This window comes from Nyctibius grandis, chromosome 13 (assembly GCF_013368605.1).
Source record: "Nyctibius grandis isolate bNycGra1 chromosome 13, bNycGra1.pri, whole genome shotgun sequence".
NCBI lineage: Eukaryota > Metazoa > Chordata > Aves > Nyctibiiformes > Nyctibiidae > Nyctibius > Nyctibius grandis.
In genome coordinates, this window is record NC_090670.1 from 6369464 (window position 1) to 6377234 (window position 7771).

At 43.4% G+C, this 7771-nt stretch overlaps 1 long non-coding RNA gene across 1 annotated transcript; it reads left to right on the top strand.

Moving 5' to 3' along the window:
- The first annotated feature begins 204 nt into the window (after positions 1 to 204).
- On the top strand, positions 205 to 7482 carry LOC137669805 (uncharacterized). The gene is made up of 3 exons (XR_011049173.1): positions 205 to 281; positions 2502 to 2628; positions 7201 to 7482. It is a non-coding gene; the product is annotated as an uncharacterized lncRNA (long non-coding RNA).
- The last annotated feature ends 289 nt before the right edge of the window (positions 7483 to 7771 follow it).

Consider the following 7771-nt stretch of genomic DNA (forward strand, 5'->3'; position numbering starts at 1 on the left):
GAGGATCAGGTGGTATATCATGGGTTTCCTGGAAAGAAGCACAACTTGGGCTGTTAGTGGGATGGGTATGGCACTAGCACAGATAAAGGCATTTCCGTTGTTTATTCATTCAACTAAGTTCTGACAATGTGAGGCAGTTTCATCAATCACAAAGCTTTGGAGAGGAGGAAAGACTGAGCTATATGAAAAGTTGTCTTTATTTTTCAGGATCACATAAAGCAGGGAGTGTTAACCAATCACCAGACCTGGATCAGCGTGGAGACATGGATTTGTGGTGGTGTGTAAGTATAGCTCTTTCAGCTGTTGTATTGGGTATCAGAGTTACTGAAGTTGGGAACGTGGTTGAACGGTGTCATGTTCTTTCTGTTCTGCCTGCTCTGTCAGGCCAAGGTCTGCATGCAGCATGGTGTTGCCTGGGTTTTGCAGTAAGGAGAAGACTGGAAGGTGCAGAGCTGTCAGGGATGGTGCCTGAGATAGTTGCATCAGCCTCCTTGCTGGTTTGCACCCTGTCTGTCTGGGCAAAGCACATTCTGCAGTCAATATGGGTAGTCAGTGTGGTAAAACCATTGTACAGGCCTTGATACACTAGATACTGGACAGCAGCATGGCCCTCAGACTGAGCTCTCCAGTCTGTATCTCTGAGATGTCCAAGTTCCCTGATCATCCAGAACTGGATGTGTGCAGGGATTGCTTAAAGCTGCATTAGTCTCACTTTTCCGGAGCTAGTCATGCTTTGCTGTGGCTGTTAGAAGAACACAGTCTCACCTGACTGTTCGAAAGTCCTCACATTTGGTTTCTTTGCTCTTCCTCCATTTTACAGACTCCCATCCACTTTATTTTAAAAGTATTGTATATAACAGGAGTCATCCCTCTTTCCTGAGAGGCCAGCGTGCCGCTAACAAGTAGTGTAGACATAACCATGCACTATTGTTCCTGTCACCTCTAATCACGCAGTGATCACCATCATGCTAAATCCCTTCCTCCGTCTGCATTCCTCCGAATTACATTAAATACTCCCCCACTCCCCAGTGCAGCCTGAGCTTCTCTTTACTTTCTCCATCTTTGGCCCTCCCCAGCCTGTGCCAGCAATCCAGTGGCTCCAAACAGAAAAATTGCCTCATTATGGTGGAGGGTTTCTAACTCGCTACTTTCTCCTGTCAGAGAGACTAGTTTCTTCTGCCATGAACTAGAATCCCTTGAGAGAAAGCAAGCTAAAAAAGTCTTTCAGCAGCCTTTTCTGTTCTGCCCTCCTGGTGCAGGTTGAAAATGAGAAGAAAAGGGAGGAAAGATTAAAAAAAAAAAAGAAAAGCAAAAATCTTCAAAAAGGAAGACTTTTCCAGAACCCAAACAATCAACTGGACAATAGAAGATAATGATTCTACCTCTGTGCCCTTCTACTGCCGGACGGGAATTTTGAACCCCGTGTCTGCCAGATGCGGTAAAAGACCTAAATGATCCTCCTCGGCTCTGAACGTGGCGCCGTGGTGATGAGCTGAAAAGCTTGTTGCTCACATTGCAAACAAAGACTTAGCAGAGGGCAGAGGTAAAACCAACTGGGACCCGGCCTTCTAATCAGGCCCATGCTGTGAGCTCATAGTATTAATCCAGCAGCCGGTGACATCAAGGCAGGAGGCCTGTGTGACCCCGAGCATGTCCGACAGTGGCTTACGCTATCCAGTACTGCATGTTCCATTTAATAAACTCCATTGATATATTTAATAAAGACACCTCACACTTCCACAGTTTCATGGGTGACCTCTCTGTGGCCGCTACCAAAAACTCAAAGTAAGAGAGTCAAGGATCATTAGCTGACGAGGCAAAACTGCCCCTTCCCTTGCTTTTTCTTGTGAATATCAACTGCTTGGGAGGCAGCGATTGCTGGTAATCTGTCCTGTCTCCATTATAGAAGGCACAGGTTTCAACGAGAGCTAGGGAAAAATTACAACATAATTGCCTGCAGTTTGGACAGCTCTCAGTCCTGCTTGCTGCCTTCAGACTCCTTATGCCAGCACTCATCTTCTGCCCAGAGGCTGTGTCGATGGGCTTCTGTGAGCCTGCAGGGGCTGGGTGCTGCTGTCACCCCATTTCCCCCCAATTTTGTAGTGAGAAAGGAGCGTTTGCAGGCACCAGGGGCCAGAGGGAATCCATCAGCAACCCCCAAGCATCCCTCCGAGGGTCCCTGGCTGTGCTGCACAAGCCAGGGGACTTTGGCTTCTGGTAAAGGTCATCTCCCTCAGCAGGGGAAGAAAAAAATGGACATGTACCTCTGTAATTTTTTTCTAGACAGGCTAGTGAAAACCTTGTAGGAAAAATGTCTGTTTTAAAACCTGAAGAGAAAAGGGGTTATTTGATAGATTTTCTGTGAAGTTTTGGACTTTCCGGTCTTTTGTTGTTGGGGTTTTTTCTTTATAATTTTATTTGGTGGTGATTGTTTTTTTGCATTAGAAATAGTGTCAGTTGTCAAACAAGACTCCTGATTGATTTGTTTTTTTTATGTCTAGCTTTCAACATCCTCAAAGGCATCTAATTGTTCAGGACATACCGAGTATCTGCACTTACAGAAATCAAGCCTCGAGTGGAACTCCCCTGAAAGCAAGGCACCGGGAAGCCAAAATTAGTTTTCAGAAAGTAAGTGGTTTTCATTTTTCAGTTTCTCAAGGACTCTTTCAAGGGCCAAGCAGATGGCTGGGAGATCCACAGAATGGAAACCTGCAGTTCTAATGGGGACAGAAAAGTGTTTGCGGAGGGGGCTGTTTGCTTGGCGTTTCTTTTAGTTAAATTGTCTTTTTGTTTGACAGCAATTTACACTATTTATGCAGCTGAAATGCCAGTGCATTTTTTTTTGTGTGGACTCTTCCTTTTCAACAAAGGACTGAGGAAATTGCCACGCTAATTCTCTGAGCTTCCTAGCAGTTCTCAAGCACAACCAGAAGAGCAATTTCCAACTTAAAAATATAAAGGCAAACAAAAGAATAAAAGCACACATGGACCGGTTCAGTTCAGAAAGCCCCTTGAAAGCTTTAGGCAGCTATGGCTACATTCCCATTGCATTTTGAGTGGAGTCTTGGGCCTGTGCTGAAGACCAAGCCAGCCTTAGCTGCTGTGTGGGTTTTTCAGGGACACTTAGGGCTGTGTTAGTCTTCTGTGCAGCCCGGAGGGACCGTCAGCCTGCTGTGCAGCTGGACGGGCTGCCTCTGTGTCCTGGCAGCAGCGGCGTGCGTCAGAGAGGCTCTACACCCTTGCCCACTACAAGGCGTGATGGTTGAGCATGTGGGACGGGCAACACGAGCACCCAGCCCTGAGCCTGGCCAGCCAAGACACAGCACAGCTGCACCCCGAGGTCCTGGCCACACCGACTCTTTGTACCGTGGTAAGCGGAAACAAAACTACAAGCCAGCATATTAACTCTTATCTAGTGCACACCATCTGGACCTACCAAAATGCCTTGTTACATTAGAAAAATAATGCTGATTTTGCATCTGCAAGTAGGGAAAGTGAGTCTTAGGTCCTTCTCCTTGGGCAGCCCCATGCATTCCTGGGGATCCTGCACCCACCAAGCGTGGGCTTCTCTGTGCACACACACCCCCTCTCTGTGTCTATGTTTGCATGTATTTGCTATATAGCTGTCCCACACATTTTCCTTGCTAGCCTGTCATAACCATTACTAAAATATGCTTATCTCATATATGCAAATAGCAGGATATTTATAAGGTTCTTTGAAATTTCCATAATTGTGCTGTAAAAAAAAAAAACCTCTTTGCTTATCTCACAAAGTGTTGTAACCACAGTGTTACTTTTATTGAAATCCAAAAATCACTCAGCAAAACAAGAATAGTTTAAAAACTTACAGGTTTTTATATTTTTGATACAGAAGGGAAAGAAAGAAAGCAAACCAGGCTTTATTATTTTAAATTAGAAAGTTTAATGCTCACCAAAAAAGGGTATAAACTGTAAATGTATTTTAGCTGTTCCTAGAGAAAAAGGGAGAAGTTTTAATAATAACACTGTGTGCTCCTATATCATTTTCATTAGAAAAATCTCAGAGCAGTTTCTGCTTATTAAAGAATAGAATGCCTCAGAACACTCTTGGGAGGTACTATAGAAAAGTAAAGTAACAAATATAAATCCACATTATGCTCCATACTGTGATTACCTGGAACTTCCCAGCCATCTTGGGGATATACAGCTCCCTGCTCTGGCTCAGGATTACAAGTCTGCCCTCCACACACAGCCTCAGCCGGCTGTGACGGTAGCTGGCTGTGGCAATGCAAGGGACTTCACTGCCTGTATCTCCTCATTTCATGGGTGAGCAAACCAGCGTCTGGAAGGTTTTTCCCAAGCTCAAAGGCAAGGAACAGAAATGAGCAACAGCGGCAGGCCAAGCACCTCGCTGTGCTCGTCAAAGGCTCCTGCCACCTCGTGTCCTGCCCCGTGGGGACAAGCAAGGAGCTCTGCAGGGATTCCTCTGTCTCCTTCGGGGCCGGTCTCTGGCCTCACACGAGTAGGTTCCTCACCAGGTGCGGGAACATTCCCAGGCAGGCTCCAACCATTCATCTCAGGAATGATCTGGAGAGGACAGAAAAATAAGATATTAGCCTAAATTTAGCAAGAGTTGTAAAATGTGCTGAAGAACAACAAAAGGAGGAAGAGAGGCTGTAAAGGTAGAGGATATTCCCTGGGCTGATGAAGAAAATAATATTTAAAAATCCCTGGTGTTTAATTTCAGAAAATACAATAGAATGACTGAGTGCCCAGAAGAGGAACAGCGTGTTAACATATCTTAGATAAACAGGAGCCAAACTGTTAGCCTGACAGAAAAATGAGAAAGCCCATCGATGCATTGGGGGAAAACAATACATTAAAAAAACAGATGGTTCAAAGACATGATTGCATCTTCAGCTTCAGTGAGAGGAAAGAAGGGGAATGTATATGTATTACAGGCAGGCCAGGAACACAAAAGCTGGAGAAACATACACGGACAGAAGAGGCAGACTAGTCATAATGAAGTTAATTAAAATAGCAGGACCTCAAGTTATTTTAGGTCCCGGTGGTAGAAACCTCAGAATTCCAAGCCCCATTCTTTGGTAATACAAAAAGTTTCCTATTTCATCCATGCTCAGAAAAGGGACCTCTTCCTTTATGCGCTAGATAGTGAGTCAAGGCAGATGGGAATTATTCTGAGCTTGGAGAAAACAAAGCAGCACAAATTAATGGCTTACTGGCAGAAAGGCAGTTTAAAGCACTTTGCCAAGGCACATTTTATTCCTGCACTTATCCTACATACATTTTTTTTTGCTTTAATGCTGTTTAGATCAGAAGTGCGTGACCAAGCCGAGATACACCTCTATGTTGTGTATCGGCTGGAGTGGGCATTACAACAAACAAACAAACAAAAAGCAGACAAAAGAAAGGGGAAAAAAAAATCTATAATGGCTCATCCAACAACTTAACAACTTGCTTCATGTCACTCAGTACACAGAAAATAGAACAACCCCATCTTGCCAGCTTGAACTCATCCCATAATTTCTGTGTGGGTTTATATGCATCTGTACTTCTGTCAGACATATATACACATGCGTATATGCACACATATCGTTTCATATGAAGAAGCACTGATTTGTTGCGGGGGGTCCTCATGGCCGTAGGGACCCTGGCCAGGATCCTTGTTCTAGCAGAATGAGAAGTTTTGCCTTTGGCTTCAAAAGTGGCAGGGTTTCACTCCAGCTTCCTTTGCAGCAGCTTTAAATCTGCAGCTAGACTTTCTCTGCCCAGGACTATATTTCCACCACTTCTGTGAGAAATCTGGAAATGGTTTAGCTGTGAAATTAATCATGCATAAACAATGTAAGAAATGATACTGGTATTATTTCAGTCATAATTTGGCAAGATGATGGAGGCAGAAACTCAAGCTGTACTTACGTTTGAATAGTGTTGATTCTTTCGTAACTATCAACTCTCAAGACCTCAATTTTATATCCCTTGGGAGCAGATTCTCCCTGTGCTTAGGGGATTAGAAGCAGAAGATCATGAGATGTGGGTTCAGTTCTTCTTGTATGACTTTCAGCTGCTTTCTTAACTTCCTGCCACCTTTTTTCTCCCTTGTGTAAAATTAGGATAATGACATTTCTTCATATGACAGCAGCTTAATGCATTTATGTCTAAAATGCTCAGGTGAAAGGTGCTATAACATTTCAGAGATTATTGTTTATTGCCACAATTGTTATTACTGCTATTTCTGAGAGTTTTGCTCTCACATATATAATAAGGGCAAAATATTATGAAAATTTTGCCTTATTTTGAACTTAATGCCAATTTTGTTCTGAATTAATTCCTTTGAATAGAATTATTCCTGAACTACATCAACTGGGGACCAGCTGATGACCCTGAGTGTTTAAGAACTGTAGATAATCATGGATGAAAAGAGACAAAAATACATTTTTATCTAAGAAGTATCTACTGTTGTGATAGAGACAGAAATTAAAGTATAATCCAGAGAGAGAGAGGGAGAGAGAGTATTCTTTAATTAAAATCAGCTACCTCAAAAGATGGATATTCTCAGGAGTGAAATTTGCACTGTGCTGAAGGCTTTCCACTTAAACCCTTGATGATGCAAGGAAAAAGAATTCTCAAGGAGTGATACTGGCATTAGCAGATAGCCACTTGCCACTGCACAATAAGGCAAAATTTGCAGAGAAAAACCACGTGGACAATAGAACGGAAAGAGGGACAAAATAGGAAGCTATCTGAAACACAAACCCGTAATTATCCAGCAACAAATGAATAGTTTGGCAAAGAAAGAGATTGAAGATAGAGACTTGGAGATAGAGAAAGAAAAATTAAACCAGAAGCAGCAGAGATCAATGAAAACAATCAGCACTTTCTGCCAGGAGATATGTTAAAAAGACGGAAATCAGGGCTTTAGATAACGTGTTCAAAATGGTCCATCATCCCATCCACCATCTCCATAGCAATTAATGGTCCTGACCAAGGACAAATTATGGTTCAAGCAGTGGAGATTGTATGGACCCCCCGTGAAAGGCACAACATCCATTTGGGGTAGTTCTGGGGCTGTGGTGATTATGCCTTCCTCACCTTCGGAGAGATGCTGCTTCTGGCAACATGGGAACTGCAGAGCATGCTCTCGAGGGGAGTACTTCTGACGAGCGTTTCATAGTGAATCCTGTTCTGTTCTCGTTTTAGTTACCATAACAGATGGCTTCCTGCAATACAAAGAAGGCTCCTGGCAAGGCAGTTTGCTGGATAACGTTTGAATTGGATATGATGGAAGTATTACCTCACAGAAACACCCATTCATCAGCATTTATTTCATTGTGTTCAGCACAGTAGATTTGAGCAGCTACTATGCACTGGCACTGGCTTCTGTGCACTGCGCTCAGATACCAATCTCTCTCGCATAAATCTTGCATAACGGTCGTCTGCAACCAGGTGGTCTCTGTGAGAACTGGTTATGCTGCAGTGAGGAAAAATGTATCCTTTTTTGTTTCTTTCCTTTTTAAAAAAATATTTCTGTAGTAAAGTGGAGGAGCTGTTGCAATGGGATCAGAAGCTCTCTGGGGACCACGAGCAGCAGAGTGGGCAGCAGCAGAGCACCCTCCTTGTGTGCTTTGGGCACCTTATTGCTAGGGAGAGGATGCACATAGCTTCGATGCTTCGATCTATAAATACGTTGTAGCTTTGCTGTATGTGATGCAAATGTTTTTCTAGAAAGAACCTAAAAGTAAATGTTCGTCTAATATTGGCCACAAGATAT